At 35.2% G+C, this 20,406-nt stretch overlaps 1 pseudogene; it reads left to right on the top strand.

The window, feature by feature from the left end:
* Positions 1–343: 343 nt before the first annotated feature.
* On the top strand, positions 344–1,844 carry LOC149213372 (dicarboxylate transporter 1, chloroplastic pseudogene; annotated as a pseudogene).
* Positions 1,845–20,406: the final 18,562 nt, after the last annotated feature.

The following is a 20,406-nucleotide window of genomic DNA, read 5'->3' as shown; positions in this document are numbered from 1 at the left end:
GCAACAACAAATAGAATTGTAAAGAGGCATTGATAAATGACAGATCGGAGATCGCTGCCTGTCACAGTGATGAGGGCTCGTTGAACAACCCAGATCTGAAGGTGTCGCGTGGAGTGGAGAGAGGGCTTGTTGAACAACCCAGATCTGAAGGTGTCGCGTGGAGTGGAGAGAGCCGGATTTTTTTCGCAGATCCGATACATGAAATCCCACTACTGCAATTAAAGACGGTAGAGGAAAACATGCCTTCATTGGCCTTAGATTTACGGAGAGGAACGAGGCCCAATCTGAGTCTCAATTGATTAAAGTCTCGGAGATTTTTTGTTTGAAAGTTTAGGTAACAGCAATGGCAGCCTCTATTCTCAAGGCCGGTGTGAAATTTTTCACTTCTCAATTGACTGGGTAGTCGCTCACACAAAATATTGATTCCCACAAGAAACCCAAAGGGTCTCCTTTCCGATCAGGGCCAGATCGTATGCTGAGGGAAAATAAAGAGTTTGATCCGAGTCGATTGGTGGATCAATCGATGCCTTCACGCAGGAGGCCAAGTAAGCGTGGTTGTGAGGCCACAGTGGCAGCATGGCTGTAATCACGTTCTCACGCAACAGATAACAATAGATATCAGATTGCTTGAGGACGCAAAGATCCTTCATCGAGGATGCATCAGATATCGAGGATGCAACATATAGAAAATTGCTTGATCAATCTGTTCCATAGATCGTTGGCCTGTATTGGGCATGACTTTTCATCGCGGTGCGTGTTACGAGGGTTTCAAGGTGCAGATCCGACCCTGTTCTTTCCAGCCTGATGCAGAAGTTTGCTCGGGAGCTCGTCGCTGGGGTTAGGGTACAACCTGGTGTTCAGCGAGGCGCTCCTCGCTCCAGCGATCCCCTCTGTCTCCGCCCGAGCTGGAGGCATCTTTTTTGCCGCTTGTGAAGTCTCTCTACGTGGCCTGCGGAAGCAACGTCGGCGACAGGACGGAGCGATGTCTAGGATCGTGGATCATGCCCACCTGCTTCCAGACGTCCGTGATTTCCTCTGCCATATTCTTGACGGCCATGGCGGCTAATCCCCTAAGCGTGAATCTTGCCGCGGGGACCATCGAGCAGACCATCGGGTGGACGAATTGGGCGGTTGCAGCGCTGGTGCCCAGTTTGGTGTCCCTGATCGTTGTCCCGCTTCTTCTTTATGTGATCTACCCTCCCTCTGTCAAGAGCAGCCCCGATGCACCGAAGCTCGCCAAGGAGAAGCTAGAGAAAATGGGGCCAATGACCAAGAACGAGACCATCATAAGCACTACGCTGCTGGTCACGGTGGGCCTTTGGATATTTGGGGGAATGTTGAAGGTGGATGCCATCACTGCAGCAATCCTTGGTTTGTCTGTCCTTCTCTGCACAGGTGTTGTGACATGGAAGGAGTGCTTGGCTGAATCGGTAGCTTGGGACACCCTTACGTGGTTTGCTGCACTAATTGCAATGGCAGGTTATCTCAACAAGTATGGTCTTATTTCATGGTTTAGCCAGACTGTTGTGAAGGTTGTAGGTGGACTCGGTCTGTCATGGCAGCTTTCTTTTGGAATATTGGTATTGTTGTACTTTTATTCTCACTATTTATTTGCAAGTGGTGCAGCTCATATTGGGGCAATGTTCACTGCCTTTTTATCTGTTGCAAGTGCTTTAGGAACCCCACCTCTCTTTAGGACAATGGTTTTGTGCCCATTGTGGAGCCAGAGGTTCTTCTGGATGGAGACCATTCCATTGATAGAACCCTTGAAGTGGCAGAGAAAGTCTGGGCGGAGGATTTCTTTTACTTGGAAAAGTGCTATGGAGGCCATCAGTTTGAAATGAGGGCTGGTTAGCATGGTGATGGACGAGCCATAATAGTTGGGTTCGAGTTTCTTTGGTAATATTCTGCCACTGCAACAGTAAAATGTGGTATTTATAAATGTTTTGGAATTATAAGCATTGAGCTTAGCTAACTCAATGGAGTGGTTTTGTTAGAATTAGCTACTCTAACAAATCATGCAGGTAAATCCAAGACAATTAAATCAGAAAGATGATGCAAATGTACTATGTGGTGGGTAACAAGGTTGAATTGTATCAAATATTAATTTTGTGCAACAGTGACACTAAAGGAGCAAGGACAACGTTTATGGTGGACAACAAAGTAGATGTTTGTTTGAATTAGTGTGGTTTGTGGAATAGACTCCCTAGCATGTTATAAGCAAGTCGAGTTGTTGTAATGGTCATTGTATGTACCCAGAAACTCCAAAATGTGGAATGAAATGTAAGTTTTAAAGGCATCTGAAAGTTCGTGGTGATCTTAAAACCACTTTGTAATGGTTTATGGTCAGCCTGAAACCATCTTTTGTCATTGTAAAGTGAGGGTTGGTGGTGAGCCAGAAACCATCTATAGAGTCTTTGTGGCTGAAGTGCTTGCCTTTGTGGCAGAATCGCCTCTGTGGCTTGAGGTGCCTTTGTGGCTGGAATCGTGGATGTCAATACGTTGTTTGACAAGTTGAGCGAATCTTTCTCTGCGTGCCTGAGTGGCTAACGTGTACACGGGAGCTTTGTGCTCGTAGGAGCAGGTGGACTATAGTAACACCTGGCTCACGGTCTTAGATATTGGTATGTCTGAGCATAAGAGGGTTGGTACACTTTTCTGTCTTACAGTTGCGTCGAAAGGCGCAATCAGCGCAACTATTTGCGATTGTTATTTGGACATGAATATTTGGCTTAGAAAGGCACTGATCTCTCTTTGTTTTTGGAAGTTCTGCACATGCAATTCGCCCGATGGTGGTGGATTTGTAGGTACATATATGCAGTGATAATGGTTGACAGAATCATGTATGCAAAAGGACTAGCAGTTGCAGCGGTTGGTACCCATACATTCCGGTGGATGGTTGCTCTTTATATGGACGTCGACATATTCTTTGTTATGTTTGACCACAACCAGACTTTGTGAATCACTAGCATGACAAGTAGTCATTAAGGGGGGGAGTTAGAAATAATTAATTCCTACTTGTCTATAGTTGTAATTCTCCATTTGAGGAGTTTGTTCCTACATAATAGGAATTTAGTTTCTCCTAGTTTAGTGTGTGGTTGAGAAAATCTCTCAACCAGTTTTCTATCTTACAGTTGCGTCGAAAGGCACAATCAGCGCAACTGTTTGCGATTGGTATTTGGACATGAATATTTGGCTTAGAAAGGCACTGATCTCTCTTTGTTTTTGGAGGTTTTGAACATGCAATTCGCCTGATGGTGGTGGATTTGACTATCATGACAAGTAGTCATTAAGGGGGGAGTTAGAAATAATTAATTCCTACTTGTCTATGGTTGTAATTTTCTATTTGAGGAGTTTGTTCTTACATAATAGGAATTAGTTAGAATATAGTTTCTCCTAGTTTAGTGTGTGGTTGAGAGAATCTCTCAACCACACTACTGTACGTCTAAGATAGCATTCCTATCTTGAGACTATTGATTGTATAAATATGTGTGTAATTTCTTCATTCAATATTAATAGAATATATTTTTAAGTGTCTGCAATTTTATCTTAAATATTTTGAAAAAAAACAAAAAATTAATTTCGATTAAAATTTTGATTGGGAGTAAAATCACAGCAGGGAAGAAAATAGGAAATGATTTTTTTTTTGTTTTTTTTTCATGAAAATGGATTTAGTAAAATTAGAAAATTAGTTGTCATAGCCCAGCACAAAACAAATATTTTCAGGAGACCTACCAAATAAAGAGGGCATGGAAAATTAAAGACAAAGGCAGAAAATTCAATAATTTTAACTGTCATTTTAACTTACGACACGACACGGAGAAAGTGACTAACCAGACAATTAATGCGATCACAACACAACTGTGCATGATCACCCCATGAAGCCCACATAGCAACCAGACATCCAAAACGAGCCATCTCGTGATTATCTCATTAACCTCACATCAGCACCACGCAATCATCCCAACCACAACGCGATACCCACCATTAATTGGAGGAAAGTAGAGCACACCTATACGAGAAGCAAGCCGCCAAGCACACCGAAAATTATGATTATTTTCCTTGACCCGTTCATCTGCTTCCCTGGGGGATAAACCACCGGTGTAATAGCTGGCGACTCTGTGTGCCGCTTCGTTGGTGCATGAGCCAACGGTGGAATAGTTGGCCCTTTTGCTGTGGATGGAGATGGACGCAAAATCGAGTTAAAGAAAGGATATATTTCATAATGGGCATTGCAGGTTTTGCACAAAACCGTAGCTCCTGCGCTTCCAGGAATTCCTTGATAAAATAAAATTGATTGCACTTAAGAGACATGTTTTGCATTGGATACTCGATATATCTCTCGTGCACTGCACCACACCGTAAATCCTTTGAGACAGGAAGCCTGTGCCTGTTCCCAAAGAATATAACTTAGATCTAGATGCTGCTGCTTCACCGGACAAATTCGTTAATAGGCTCTCCAGAGCCGCATTAAAAACATCAGGGGTGGACACATTACTTTGATTATAATTATAACATCCACGAGTAGACATTTGTCCTAAGAAATCATAGTTTTCATAACGTAAGAAGCAGTCATCCAACAAAATTAAACCACCGCCCGTATTCCCGCACTCGTGCCAAATTGTAGTCACCGCTCTATGGGAGTAGTTGCGGCACTGTTCAGTTATTGTATCCCTTGAACATTGCAGGAGGCCATATATTTGGCCATCCATAGAAGTGTTAGAACCATTTTGGGAGGTATATTGTACAAGATTATTAAAGACTTTATTCAGATTGCTATCTAACGTACTACCGTGCATATAGTTGAAGTCGAGGAAGCACAAACTGTGTGGAACCTGGAGTGCTTTGGCAGGAAAAGCAGACTATGAGGAGAAGTAGGATGATGTAAAAGAGCCTAATAATTTTCCCCATCACGCAGAATCCCTTCGTTGGAAGTAGAATTCTCGTGGTCACTGCACAAAGGAGGCTCTGCAGGGGATGCCAACGTTGTTCCTGCAATTCTGTATATATAGATTTGAATAATTCATTTGCATATTATATATAAGAATGAGAACAAGGTTCGAAGTTTTAGGCACATTGTCCACCAAGGAAAAAAATAACCCACGAGTTCATTATGAAAGTCAATTCAAGTCCGATACGAACTTTTTGATATTTTTTTGGCGTGTGGAGCGGGTATAACGGGATACCACTTGACCGCAATCATGTTTAAGATAAAAAGTCCAAAACGTCTGTAGGTATTTCGCGCGATATGTATCCACGGTTCTTTTTCCTCTCTGAATGCCAGCGTTACTTTGACTCGAGTTTGATTCAACAAATAAATTTCTAAAATTTTAAGATTTTATTAATTACCTCTGTGAACACCACTGGTGTATACAAACATAGCTGATTTTGTTCAAGAAACAAAACAAATAATTTATTGGATCTTTTTTCAATAATCCAATATCATTTTTCTTTTTTTTATCTCATATATATTTTATTGGATTTATTTTTTTATTAGGTTAAGGTTATTATTACTAGCAAGTATCCGATATATCTAATTACTATACGAAAAGATAATTATTGTTAAGGTTAATATACCTATATCATTAGGGATACCTGTTATTTATAATATAGTATGCCTATATGCCTATATAGCGATATATATTATAGATATTATAATACTTTATATAATATATTAATTTATATATTAATAATTGGATCATATTATATTATAATACTATATAGTTATCATAGGTATATTATGGATACTAATAGCATAGCTTAATGGTATTAGTTTATAGTAATTAGTTTCCATCAAACTTTTAGATCCTTTGAAAAGAGTTTTCCAAACTTTTTCTAGGAAATTTTAGTGACAATAACTAGAGCATAGGAATCACACACAAAGCATGTTGATAGGTCCTTGTGAATGTAGAGGGAAAGCAAGTTATTCTTGAAAAATGACAAACTTATGTGAATTCTTAGGAATTACAAATCCATAGTCTAGAAAGCCTAACTATGGTAAGAAAAGCCTCCTATCTGCACCATATCAAACCCAAAAGTTAGACAGTGAACACGGTGGCCTTGGGTTTTTTTTATTGGGCTTGAGCTATAAGAACCTCATTTAGGTCATGTTGTCCTCATTTACTCCCCTTACTAGGATATAGGCTCTAACACCCAATATTATTGTGTAAATTTTGCATTTATTGAACTAAAATTCAAATATACCCTACAAAATTCATGCGTGGTTATTTTAGTACTATATCACAAAACATGATATTGTGAATATTGAAAGAGAGATTAGGTATCTTTCGTAACTATAATCAATTACTTAAGTGTACTAGATGGTTTTCAGAACTTACCAATGGTGTTGATATGAAAACTAAAGGCATTGAGATCTAACTATGGTGCTCAAAACCTCGTAATCGCACACATATCCCCCTAAATGGAAGACATCCTTTAAAAAGGATCCATGACATAGTTTAGGGGCTTCTTCATGGGTAGTAAGCCAAATAACCTTTATATATGGTCTTAGGAACTTATTTTCCTCCTTTTCCTACGTTATTGTCCCTAATACCCATTTGTATTTGGAAAAACGTACCAATGGGTGAAGTCTATTTTGGTTTATTTCCCCTGACTAACCTCATTATAACAGAAAAAAATAGACTCTACCCACTGACTAAACTCATAAGAAGAATGCACACAAGAAATACAATTGGAATCCTATTGTACCTCATAAGGTAATGGGACTATATTCATACGGAATTTTGGAATAAGAAAAATGGGAAAATTTTGACAATTGTGTGAACTACAAAAATGGCAACAACTGGTTTATACAGAAATTTTTTTAGATATAGAAATAAACAACAAAAATTCCCAGAAAATGTAAACTGTGTTTGATGAGTAGTATAGATTTAGTATACAAACTATGAAAGCACATATAAAAGAAAATACAAACTATGAAAACCCATATAAAAGCAGCAAATAAGAATGCAAGATTTGGAGAGAAAATACAAACTATGAAATTTCATATAAAAGCAATAAATCAGAACCCAAGATTTGAAACTCTAGACATCAAAGCATCCATCGATTTCAAAAATTCTAAAGCATGAAGTCTAATTGAAACAAAATGAGTTATATGGAGACAAAGAGATTTTCGTGGAGTTAGTGATTGCTAAAGTTTGTAGTCAGCATTGTTCTTTTCTCCAATAGATTATGTCAATGTTAATTTGCAAGTAGTCCCACCAGTATTAATTTTCTCTGCTATTACTAGAATATTAATATTATATATATGGTACTAGTACACTATATTCTAATAATCACCTATAATATTATATTATATATTATTATATATACCCTCTAATATAGGCATCTCTATTAATATTAGTTATAGTACCCCTATCTAATAGTATATCCCCTATATACTATTATTAGGGTATATAATATAATATGTGGGATACTATAGGGTGGGTGTATTATACCATAGTTAGTAATGTTATATTGGATTAGTAATATTCATGAATAAAACATTTCTATATAAGGCCTTATAAAATTTGAGAGAGATAGTGTATTGTTAATCATTGAATTTAACAAGACCACACCTCATCAGTATTTGATGGCCTTAATGCAAATGATTGTGACAAAAGGGGAATGATAATAGGTTATATGAGGCATGGGGGTTTCACTGGAGGAGCAATACCATACCATGTGCATTCATATTGGGGGATATATATTGAGGGAAAAATGACATAATATATTGAGAATGTAATAGGGGGTAAAGGGTTTTTATGTTGGCAGGTTTAAGAAATGAAGGTAAAAGTTAATGAAAAAATATAATGGGGGCATAAAAAATGTCAATGAAAAAATCAATACCTACAATATTAAGTGAAAGTAGGGATTTTTTAAATTTGGAAGGTGTATTGGGTTGGTATTGGTAGGGGGTTAAATAATTTGATTTTTAGAGGTATATTCCAATATTTAGTCCAATTAAGGGTATTGTTTAGTATGCCACGAATGCACATGCTATGCAAGAGGTTCACTGAGTGAAGCCCCCATGATATGAGGGAGTAGAAAGGAAAAAAGAATACACTTTTGATAGTAGTAAAGGCCTCAAAATGAAGGTCCAATGTCTCCCCAACACCTGATACTTTGCAAGTCCTTATGCAATCTTGGGTGAATAGCTAAATTTAATTCCAAAAAGGTTCCTCAAAATGGATGAAAAATATGTTGCCAACACCTCCCCTAATTATCATAATACAAGGGTATATTTCACATATCTACTCTTACTTATCTCTTTAATCTAGTTGATTACATTTATAATATTTGTAAACCTAATTTACATTTTAGATCGATGGGTTTTGGAACACTACACATAATAAGTGATAGGCTATACCCCTATATGGGATTATACTGTACCCTATATATTAGTATCCCTATATAACTAGGGTATATATTACCCTATAATATCCCAGGGAATAATATATATATCCCTATTATACTATAATAGGGGTATCCTAATAGTACCCTATATTACAAGGGATATATATATTAATTATGATATATAGGGATACCCTTAATAGGGATAAGGGGATACTAGTATATATAGGGTATACTCTATATAATGATTAGGATAAGGGTAATAATACATTATATAATAATGATAAATCATTATATATATAATATTATAGGGTATCCTATTATACAATCTTCGCGGTTGGCGTTCCTTCGTATATCTTAGGATTTGATCCCTCCACACGAAATTCCACTCTCCCCTATCTCACTCAAATTTTTATTACATTGTAATGATTGAGAGTGTATTATTTATCTATAATTATGTACAAGTTGCAATCACATGGTAGGTTACACTGTGTTTTGAAGCCTAGGTAGGAAATTTATATATGGTGTCATAGGGTTTTTGTGTGTCAAGTTAAATAAATGCTAAATTTATGGTTTTAGAGGTAGAATTTGGAGGTAATGTCACTCAACAGGTTGGCTAGGGGATGATTTATCTCAAGTAATTAAATGATAGAATTACGAATGTAGATATCTCCCTTCATTCCTTCACATGCCCAACTTTTATCCACAATCTATAGGGTTCAATGAATCTTATATTTTGGTTCCAAAATGCTAAGTACAATAACAAGATGCTTGATTCTTTCTTCTATCAACATTCATAACAAATATTGCACAAAATGTCAGACATAACAACTCGATTCAATGAGAATTGATATTATTACCAACAAAATGCTAAACATGAATATAATAACATGTAATAAATCAAATTATTATCTTTTCTCTCAATAATTTCCCACCAATCTGGTTGCAAAGGAATGATTCACCTTCCAATTATATGAATCAATTGAAATTCCACGCATTGGCTATCCCTTTAAATAATCATAATACTATAACAAATGCACTAATATTATTAATCATATTATAATATAGAACACCATTTATATATATATATATATATATATATTAATATATAGTACTAGATATTACTAACTATATATTGACTATATAGTAGTATATAGTATACCATGTTAATAATGATATAATGATAATCTATTACCCATATAATACAGTATCCTATATTATATATTGAGATACTCACATCTTAGGCTAAGAAGTAACCCTGTCGAGGCTATAGATGCCTGCTAGCAGCAGTGGCTCTACCTATGATTATAAGAGTTCATATTTATAACTAAATAAAACAACATGCTTTTGTGCTTTATCTTTAATTTGTTATCAATTATCACAGTTATAATCAATATTTACGAGATACACAAAATGGTAGTATTTTCATTTCGCATAAGAGTTCCAAAGAAAAGTCTGAATCCTAGAAATTTGATTCAATTTAATTTCTATTCCTTTTTCCTTTGAATTTTATCATCAATTTTACAAAGATAACTGGTTCTTCCTAGCATGTCACCATTGTTGTGGTAAAACACAATCCCCCACCTATATTTTTCACAAAATCATGGAGACCCTTCTATTTTGGCTTTAGATAACTCCATTCTTTATGGGTGTTTGGGTAACTTTTGATTTCTTTGGTCTTTATTGCTTGACTTTGGGACATTTTAAAGGAATGATCATATCTTGGTTGTTGTGATTATCTCCTTGGTAACTGATATATACTTGTGTATAATATAATAATGTATACCTCACTTATATATATATATATATAAGAATACTATAACGGGATATATATATATATATACCAAATAAGATATTATATATCCCTATATAATATTATTAGTATGTATTAATAATATGTATTATATTTTATATATATTACTATATTATTATACCTATAGTACCTATAATAGTATATGTAATACTATATCCATAATATTAAGGATTATAATTAAAGTGGGTATACTATTAATTATAATGGACTATTATACCCCATATTAGTATAATATATTTAATTATCTCGTATCAATATTTCTATATGTATCTACAATTATATTACTATGTAATGGAAATATAAAAGATATGTAAATTGGAATAGTGTCACAAAATTAGATAAAACGCAAAAGATTCCTTTTACTTGGTGAAAATAAGTTTGAAAAATTTATTATTATTATTATTTTTGAAAATGTTGGTTATTATAAAATTGTTTATGATGAAATAATATATATTAAAAAGGATATCTATATATATATATACATATATACATTCAGATATTATAAAATCTCTCTCTCTCCCTTCTTTCTCTCTATATACACTATAATACCCTATATATTCCCAATACTAGTATATAGGGATATATATATATATATATATATATATATATATATATATATATATATATATATATATATATACCTCAGTATAGGGATATTAATATTTATTTTTGCTCATTTATTCATCAAATGCGTTTGTAATAGTGCAACCTCATTTATCTCAAGTGGCGTGGTTATAACGTGGCCCCATAGCCTACTAGTGGTTAGGTTTGACTACCTCGACTCTCAAATAGAGTTACAATATGTAATCTTCTAGATATTTCTTCATCCTAATCACATGGTTATCCCTTTTTACATGAATAATGGGAAAAATGTGGTGTCCTCTCAAATTATGGTAGTGAAAATAGGAAGGTTAACTTTTGAGTGGCATAAATTTTGCATACAGAAACTGATTGATGTAATTCTTGCATCATTGGAAATATATTTGTGTGTAGAATACAAAAAAATAGTGCTTCACTAAAGAAACAAATGTTTACCCCTGATAAATGTCATTTGATGTCTCAATATTCTCTTGGAATGTTTCATATCCTAATATTCCATGTTGGGTCCAACCAGTAAAAATGGTAATGTTAGATAATTCCTCCACCTTTTCCACTCTAAAATAATTGATATGGATGAAAAAAATATAATGATCCAATATTGATTAATAATCATAATAAATATAAGCTATTGTTCTCCCAACTCAAGAAAATTTAACACACATCTATAAGTGGACTATTAGAATTCAATTCTAATAACATTATTGCTCTTTATTTTCTCTATAGGACTATAATCAATGGGATGTACAAATTCTCTTGATCTAGAACAAAATATAAAGGAAGAGTTTCATGGTCAAGGGATCTAAGCGATCATGAGGTTGCACCATGTTTTACCACGGTTTCATTGATGGGAAGAATTGTATAGGAGACATACCATCTCGCCTTCAGAGAGCTACCAATCTGGTTCAACTAGTATTCCCTTATATATAAATATTTATTGTACTAACTAATATATAATATTATCCATGATAATATGTCATTATATACACCCTATAACCCATACTAGCCCCTTATATTAGTATACCCTTATAATATATATCCATATTATATATTAATAATACTATGGATATATATTATAGGGGTAGGGGTATAATATATATATATTAGCATATGTACCCTATACCATAGGAATATTAGTATCCTATATATATCTTATATCTTAATATATATAATATAAATGATATTAGCATTATTTATGGATTATTATATACTATATGGATATACTATAGTAATACACTAATATATTATAATATGTTAACATTGTCAATATTGATGCTTTTAGAGTGGAAATAGAGAAGGAATCAACTGATAGGGCCATTTTTACTAGCAAGGCCCATTTTCGAAAATTGGGGTATGAAACCTTCTAAGATAATTTTGAGGCATTAAAATACATTTTTTTGGGTTAAACATTTATCACTAAAGAATGTATTTTCATGTTTTATTCTACACATAGAGACATTTATAACAATGCAAGAATTGCCTCAACTAGAGTCCATATGCAAAAAGTTGTGCCACTCAGGATTTGACCTTCCTATATTGACCACCATAATTCAAGAGGATGGTATGTCAACCTCAATTATTCATGGAAAAGGGGATAGCCACGTGTGCATGATGAAGAAGACTCTAGAAGAGTCAACATGTTAACTCTAGTTAAAAGTTGAAGGAGTTAGACCTAACCACGAGTAGGCTATCAAAGTATGTTATAATTGGGTCACTAAGAAGAAAATGAGTTATGTTCTATTCCAATTCATTTTGTTCCATGGTTGAGAAAGTACTTGAGAGTGGATAGGGAGAGAAGAAAAAGAGAGGATTTGTGCACTGTAGCAGCCCACATGCCATAGACCTCACTTCTTCGTACTTTGTTACCTGTAACATTTCTTTCAATCAATTTTGTGAGGGATTTCACATGCAGAAACTCAACTTTGTTTACCATAGTTAATATCATAACTTGATATACACTACTATTATTTGAATAATTTTGGGTTATGTGGCCTGCCATTTAGCTATTCCTCATGTTCATTGTATTTGAAGAAATGCATGTTCTTCCACTACATTCTTCCAATTCTTTTGTTTTGTTGTCGAATACTTGCTTCCTGCAGTTTCCCTGCACTAGTCACAACAAGTCAAACTAGCAAATTTGACTAATCAACATGTATAAAATATGATATCAGGTCAGCTTCAAAATATCATATTATGAAGATAATTTATTAAGAACGAAGAATAGACTAATATATAATAGATCTAGCATATTATCCTAATATATATGATGATATAGGGATATAATAATATAATTATATTACCCTATATGATATTATATATACTAGCTAATAGAGGGACACTAATACCTAGGATCTTATATTTATCAGATATAAGATATATTATGGATTAACAATGCTTGCCAAAAAACATTGTTCAACAAGGAGATCATATCTTCTTGATCATACAAATTTTGTTGAGTGATCACCACCTCACTCTCTACATCTTTCAACCAATATTCCACATTCTATTTCACGAACTACACGATAATATTCATAGAGCACTAAACTTTTGTTACAGCCTAATTGAATGTTCACGTTATCAATTACATCTTAGTCTTGAACTCATATACTTCCTCACAATGTTGTTGTGTAGAGTTTAATAATTGATATACAACGTTCTCAACATTTTCCAGATAGTCATTCATATTAATGGTTTTCGAGTCCCTCATGTTGGGTGTGGCGCATGATTGTTCAGAGGTCTTTGTTTTAGCCGGATATATACCCCAGGAAGTTTGTACATCCCTCCATGCGGGTGCGGGGGGCAATTGTCCCCCCCGCGGGTGTTCGGGGGGGAGGGGCGATCCCCCCTGGCTGGGGGGTTCGGGGACCAGCGGTCCCCTGGTGGGGGTTTCGGGGCTAGCGCCCCCTAAAGCTAAAAATAGATGTAAAATTGCCTTGTAAAAGTATAGTAATTTCTAGTCAATCTCGGCCGTTCATTAGGCAGATGATCTGACGGTAGAACTTATGTTTAGTTTAGGGTTTTTTTCCCTAGAAGGTAACCCCTCTCTTTGTATGAAGCCATTGTATTTTGAGGCTATGTAATAGATGTGTATTCTCGGAGTGAGAAATGGAGAGGTGAGACTGTGAGAGAAAACAAAGAATATTATAGCAGATCTGTTGTAGGTTGTGTCTCTTCATTTTGCTGGATAATAGAAAGGAAGGACTAGCTATTCAGGGTGGACGTAGCCCAAACTGGGTGAACCACGTATATCTGTGTCTCTCTTATTTTATGCGTTTTCTGTGTTTATATTTCTACAATATTTTCTGTGTTCCATTGCTCTGTAATATATATAATTTTCTAACACTTGGTATCAGAGCCGAAGGTCTATTTGGCTGATAAACTCGTAGGAAAGAAGGGTTCCTCATTCGAGTGGGAGCAATGGGGGAAGATGGTATGTTTAGGGTCGAGAAATTTAATGGCCAAAACTTCTCACTGTGGAAGATGCAGATAGAAGATTATCTATATCAGAAAGATCTATACCTACCATTGGGTAGAAAAACAAAGATGCCGACAGGTATGACAAATGAAGAATGGAACCTTCTCGATAGAAAGGCACTCGGAACAGTACGGTTGTGCCTCGTAGCATCGGTTGCCTTCAACATTTCGAATGAAACAACGACAGAGGGTTTGATTAAGGCATTGGAGAAACTATATGAAAAATCCTCTACCTCAAACAAGGTATTTCTTATGAAACGATTATTTAATATGAAGATGTCAGAATGTGGATCTGTTGCAGACCATTTAAATGATTTTAATACTGTTACAAGTTAGTTATGTTTTGTAGGGGTAAGATTTGATGATGAAGTTAGAGCTATGTTATTCTTGTGCTGATTGCCAAAAATTTGGAATGGTTTAGTAATGGCCATTAGTAACTTTGTTTCTGGATCTAGTACTTTAAAGTTTGATGGTTTTATCAATGCTATCCTGAGCCAGGAAATGCGATGGAAAAGCTCTGGTGAGACATCGGGTAATTCTTTGAGTGCGGAGTCTAGGGGAGGAAAAATGGAAAGAGGAAAGAGCTTAGGATATCACAGTAAATCAAGGAAAGGCAGATCCAAGTCCAGATTGAGGATTTTGTGCTAGAAATGCAGAAAGAAAGGACACCTAAAGAAAGATTGTATATCTCGGAGGAGAAAAGAAGGAGATGCACAACAAGAAAACAATCGTGATGGAAATGTGACAGGTGAGGTGTTACAAAATGCTTCGATTCTTTCTTTTGAAAATATTACTGATTTCTAGGTGGTAGATTTAGGGGCCTCATTCCATGCCACACCTGATAAGAAATAGTTTCATGACTATGTTCAAGGAGATTTTGGACAAGTTTGTTTGGGTGATGATAAACCCTGTAAAATTGTTGGAATGGGCAAGGTTCTTGTAAAACAGCAGAATGGAAGCCAATGGCTACTAAAGGAGGTAAGGCATGTTCCAGATCTAAAGAAAAATCTGATTTCAACAAGGTAGTTAGGCAGTGAAGGATGTGTGACAACTTTCACAGATAAAGCTTAGAAGGTCACCAAAGGAGCCTTGATAATAGCACAAGGCAAAAAGGTTGGTACATTGTATTTATGCAATGGTATTTCTAACTTTGTTAATGTTTTAACTTCTAAAGGAGCAGATACAACATTATGGCATCATAGGCTTGGACACATGAGTGAAAAGGTGATGAAGATTCTTCACTCAAGGTATTTTTTCCAGGTTTGAAGAATGTTGATTTGGACTTCTGTGAGAATTGCACTTATGGAAAATAGAAGAGAGTCAGGTTTCTTAGAGTTGGGAAAGAAAAGAAGAGTGAAAAATTATAGCTTGTGCATATAGATGTATGGGGACCTTCTCAGGTATCATCTCTCGGTGGCTCTCGTTATTATGTTACTTTTATTGATGATGCAACTAGAAAAACTTGGATTTATTGTATTAAGAATAAATCTGATGTATTTGATACTTTCAAGAAATGGAAAGCTTTGGTTGAGATTAAGATAGGAAAGAAATTGAAGTGTCTCAGATCAGACAATGGAGGTGAATATTGCAGCAAAGAGTTTGATAGGTACTGTTTAGAGCATGGAATTCATAGAGAGAAGACAGTTCCAAGAACACCACAAGAAAATGGTGTGTCAGAAAGGATGAACAGAATAATCATGGAGCGTGCAAGGTGCATGAGATTGCATGCAGGATTGCCTTTACAGTTTTGGGCAGATGCTCTAGATACTGCTATTTATCTAATAAATAGAGGGCCTTCAAGTTCCTTGGATGGTGGTGTTCCAGAGGAAGCATGGATAGGTAAAAAGGTAAACTACTCCTTTTTAAATCCTTTTGCTTGTGAGGCCTTTGTCCATATTAATAAAGAAAATAGAACAAAGTTTGAGGCAAAGTCAAAGAAATGTACCTTTATTGGATATGGTGTTAATGCTTTTGGTTATCGCTTATATGATTACGAAAATCACAAAATCATTAGGAGAAAATATGTAATATTCAATGAAAAGGTCTTGTATAAGAATCAATTGTAGGAAAGGAAATAGGAAAAAGAAAACAAGGAATACATATTTCTTGATGAAATCACTGAAAAAGTAAAGGTGCCTGAAAATAATAATAATCAACAACCACAACAACAATAACCACCACCACAACAACAGGCACCCCAAACACCTGAAAGTGGTGTTAGAAGATCTACCTGTATAAGTATACCCCCTTAACGATACTCTCCTGCATTATATTATTTATTGTTGACTGATTCTGGTGAACTTATGAACACGCAATGTAGGTTGAAAGAAAGAAGAAGTGGGAGGTAGCCATGGAAGAAGAGATGGACTCCTTAATGCATAACTAGACTTGGGACTTATTCAGGTTTCCTGCAGGAAAAACTACATTGAAGAATAAATGTGTTTACAAGCTAAAGGAAGAAGATGGAGGAAAGTAGAGGTATACATCTAGACTTGTGGTGAAGGGGTTTGCACAGAAGAAAGGTATTGAATTTGATGAAATATTTTCTCCTGTTGTTAAAATGACTTCAATCAAAATATTTTAAGTCTAGTAGCAGTTGAAGATTTGCATCTTGAGCAGTTAGATGTAAAGACAACCTTTCTCTATGGGGATTTGGAGGAAGAGATATATATGCAGCAACCACAAGGATATGAGGTAAAAGGGAAGGAGAAACTAATATGTAGGTTGAAGAAGAGCTTTTATGGATTAAAATAGGCTCCAAGGCACTGGTATCTAAAATTTGACAAGTTTATGTCTGAACAAGGTTATACTAGATGTCACTCTGATCATTGTGTTTATCTGAAAAAGAAAAATGATGGCATCTACATTATATTGTTATTGTATGTGGATGACATGCTTGTTGCAGGGTCTAACATGCAGGAAACAAATGTGCTCAAAAGAAAATTGGCAACTTCATTTGCAATGAAGGATTTGGGAGCTGCAAAACAAATCCTTGGTATGAGAATAACTAGAGATAGGAAAAATCACAAATTAACATTGTCTCAGAATGAGTACATACAAAAGGTGTTGAAAAGATTTAATATGCACAATGAAAAACCAGTTAGTACACCATTTGCTAGCCATTTCAAACTTAGTAAGGAAATGTGCCCAAAGACCCAAGAAGACATGGATAATATGTCTAAAGTTCCATATGCATCAGCAGTTGGAAGCTTAATGTATGCAATGGTCTGCACAAGGCCTGATATTGCACATGCAGTTGGAGTTGTAACCAGGTACATGAACAATCCAAGAAAGGAACATTGGATGGTAGTGAAATGGATTCTCAGATATTTGAAAGGCACCACAAATCAAGCATTATGCTTTGGTGGTTCAAACATTTCTCTACAGGGATATGTTGATGCAGATATGGCAGGTGATAGAGATAACGGGAGGAGAACTATAGGATATGTATTTACTATAGGTGGAACAACTGTCAATTGGGTTTCAAAAATCCAAATTGTTGTTGCACTTTCAACAATATAAGCAGAGTATGTTGCTGCTATAGAGGCTAGTAAAGAAATGATTTGGTTACAAAGGTTTATGGGTGAATTGGGTAAGAAGCATGATATGGGCACGTTATACAGTGATAGCCAAAGTGCCAATCATCTTGCAAATAACTCAACATTTCATTCCAAGACTAAACACATACAACTCAAGTACCATGTCATACAATCAGTGTTGGAATATGGAGAGTTGAAGCTGCAAAAGATACACACTAGCCAAAATCCTATAGATATGCTAACAAAAGTTGTAACCAGGGAGAAACTAAGAATATGCTTAGTTTCAATTGGTCTTCAAGTATGGCAATGAAGATGAGAAACAACTAGGTCCAAAGAGGAGTCATTTTCTAGCAAATGAAGCAACGATGGAGTTTCTACAATAATTCTCCAAGTGGGAGATTGTTGGGTGTGGAGCATGATTATTCAGAGGTCTTTGTTTCAGCCGGATGTATACCCCAGGAAGTTTGTACACTCCTCCACTTGGGGGGGGGGGTGCGGGGGGGACTTGTCACCCCTGCAGGCATTCAAGGGGGCCAATCCCCCCCGGCTAGGGGGTGCGGGGGCCAGCGGTCCCTCGATGGGGGTTTTGGGTGCAACACCCCTGAAGCTAAAAATAGATGTAAATTTGCATGGTAAAAGTATAGTATTTTCTAGTCAATCTGGGCCGTTCATTAGGCAGATGATCTAACGGTAGAAATTATGTTTAGTTTAGGGTTTTTTTCCCTAGAAGGAAACCCCTCTCTTTGTATGAGGGCATTGTATTTTGAGGCTGTGTAATAGATGTGTATTCTCCGAGTGAGAAACAGAGAGGTGAGACTGTGAGAGGAAAATAAAGGATATTACAACGGATTTTTTGTAGGTTGTGTCTCTTCATTTTGTTGGATAATAGAAAGGAAAGACTGGCTATTCGGGGTGGACGTAGCCCAAACTGGGTGAACCACGTATATCTGTGTCTCTCTTGTTTTATGTGTTTTCCGTGTTTATATTTCTTCCTTATTTTATGTGTTCCATTGCTCTGTAATATATATAATTTTCTAACACCTCACTATGTCATTTCCTACCCAATGAAAACTAGCCATAGGTGTCCATGAACTTATCAGATGCACCAAGAATACCCAATCCAACAAATTTCCACCTTGTTATCATCTCAATTGTCACCAAAATATACTCTAAACCCACCTATAATATTAGCACAAGTTGATAATAAAGAATATGTTGGCTAAATATTAAGTATTATCTTATAGGATTTGGGTAGATTAATAGCATACATTGAAAGTAAGAATATCAACAGTATAGACCAAACCATTCACTTAAAAGAAATAGGGAAAGAAAGGCAGATTGAAGATGCATTACTGAAATGAAAAACAAAACTAACAACACTTGAAATAGATTAATTCAAAGGCATATTGAAGATGCAATAGTGAAATGAAAAACATAACTAACAACATTTGAAGTAGATTAATTCAATTTTGAACCATCTATGCTTACAAGTGATTAAATATCTTGTTCTAGTCAAAGTATATTGTGTCACTGAAACCACTTCAGCACGTGAAATATTTTGTATCCATCATTAAATATATCTTAGTATGGTGTGGTAATTGATATTATTTACCTTCAAATATTAGTAAGGATTTTTATAAACAAGAAGGAGGTAGGAAGCAAAGAAAAATTCTTAGTCAAATTGAGTTGCATTTAATATAAGGTGGGTGCCAAGCTCCCCTAGTTGCTTCCATTTTGATTCTCTTTGAGATTCTATTGTTTTTTTTTGCATATCATAGAAATTATAAGAACACACCAACTAACTGGCTAAAGGTGCTCAGTAAGTAAATAAGAAATAAATAATAGTGTGCTTGGTTTTCAAGGCATATTTTTACATTCTTTAAAGTAGTAACAAGTCACATTGATAGATTGTTGCAAATGCATATTAAGGTTAGGAAATGTTAATTTGACATACATTTATTGTTGGAATCAATGTTGTTTTTAAAACACAAGGAAAATTTAAAAGTAAAAATGATGATGAAAAGTTGAGAACAAGGTTGGATATTTAGAGAATACAAAAACAAGCGGGATACTTGATAGCTAGGAAATTTGAATCTAAAAATACAACAATTTAGCTAAATATTACACATTACAGAATATTCATAAATGTATTTAGTGGCCCAAGAAATCTAAATTTGAGATTTTTCCTCTAGATTTAATCACGAGCTTAACCAGAAATTGTAAATTGTAAATTGTGACAATCAATATTTATAAAAAAAAATAACCACCAATTTAAAGTTACCCAATAATGTGTTTAGCGATATTCGTCAATAAGCCTAAAATAGTTATGGGATAATGGATTATTATATAATTATAGTATTACTAATCCTATATATTTTCCTATCATATATAATATATAGGGATACCCTATATATTATATATGCCCTATACCTTATTATATTATATCTATATTAGTATATTGTTACCCTAATACCTATTATTACCATAGGTATCCCTAATATAGGCTCCATATACTCGTTTCCTTAGCCTCTTTTCTATGCAAGTGTCTTAGTCGTTATGGTTCAATGGGTGTTTCCTTCTCTGGTGTGCGGCACATGGCTTCCAGACTATTGTTCCTGGTGTCTGTGTTTT

This window comes from Pinus tabuliformis, chromosome 1_1, assembly GCF_031772625.1.
Source record: "Pinus tabuliformis cultivar Carrire ecotype Pingquan chromosome 1_1, CPIR1, whole genome shotgun sequence".
NCBI lineage: Eukaryota > Viridiplantae > Streptophyta > Pinopsida > Pinales > Pinaceae > Pinus > Pinus tabuliformis.
The sequence above is the reverse complement of the archived record's forward strand: the minus strand, read 5'-3'. Positions and strand labels throughout refer to the sequence as shown.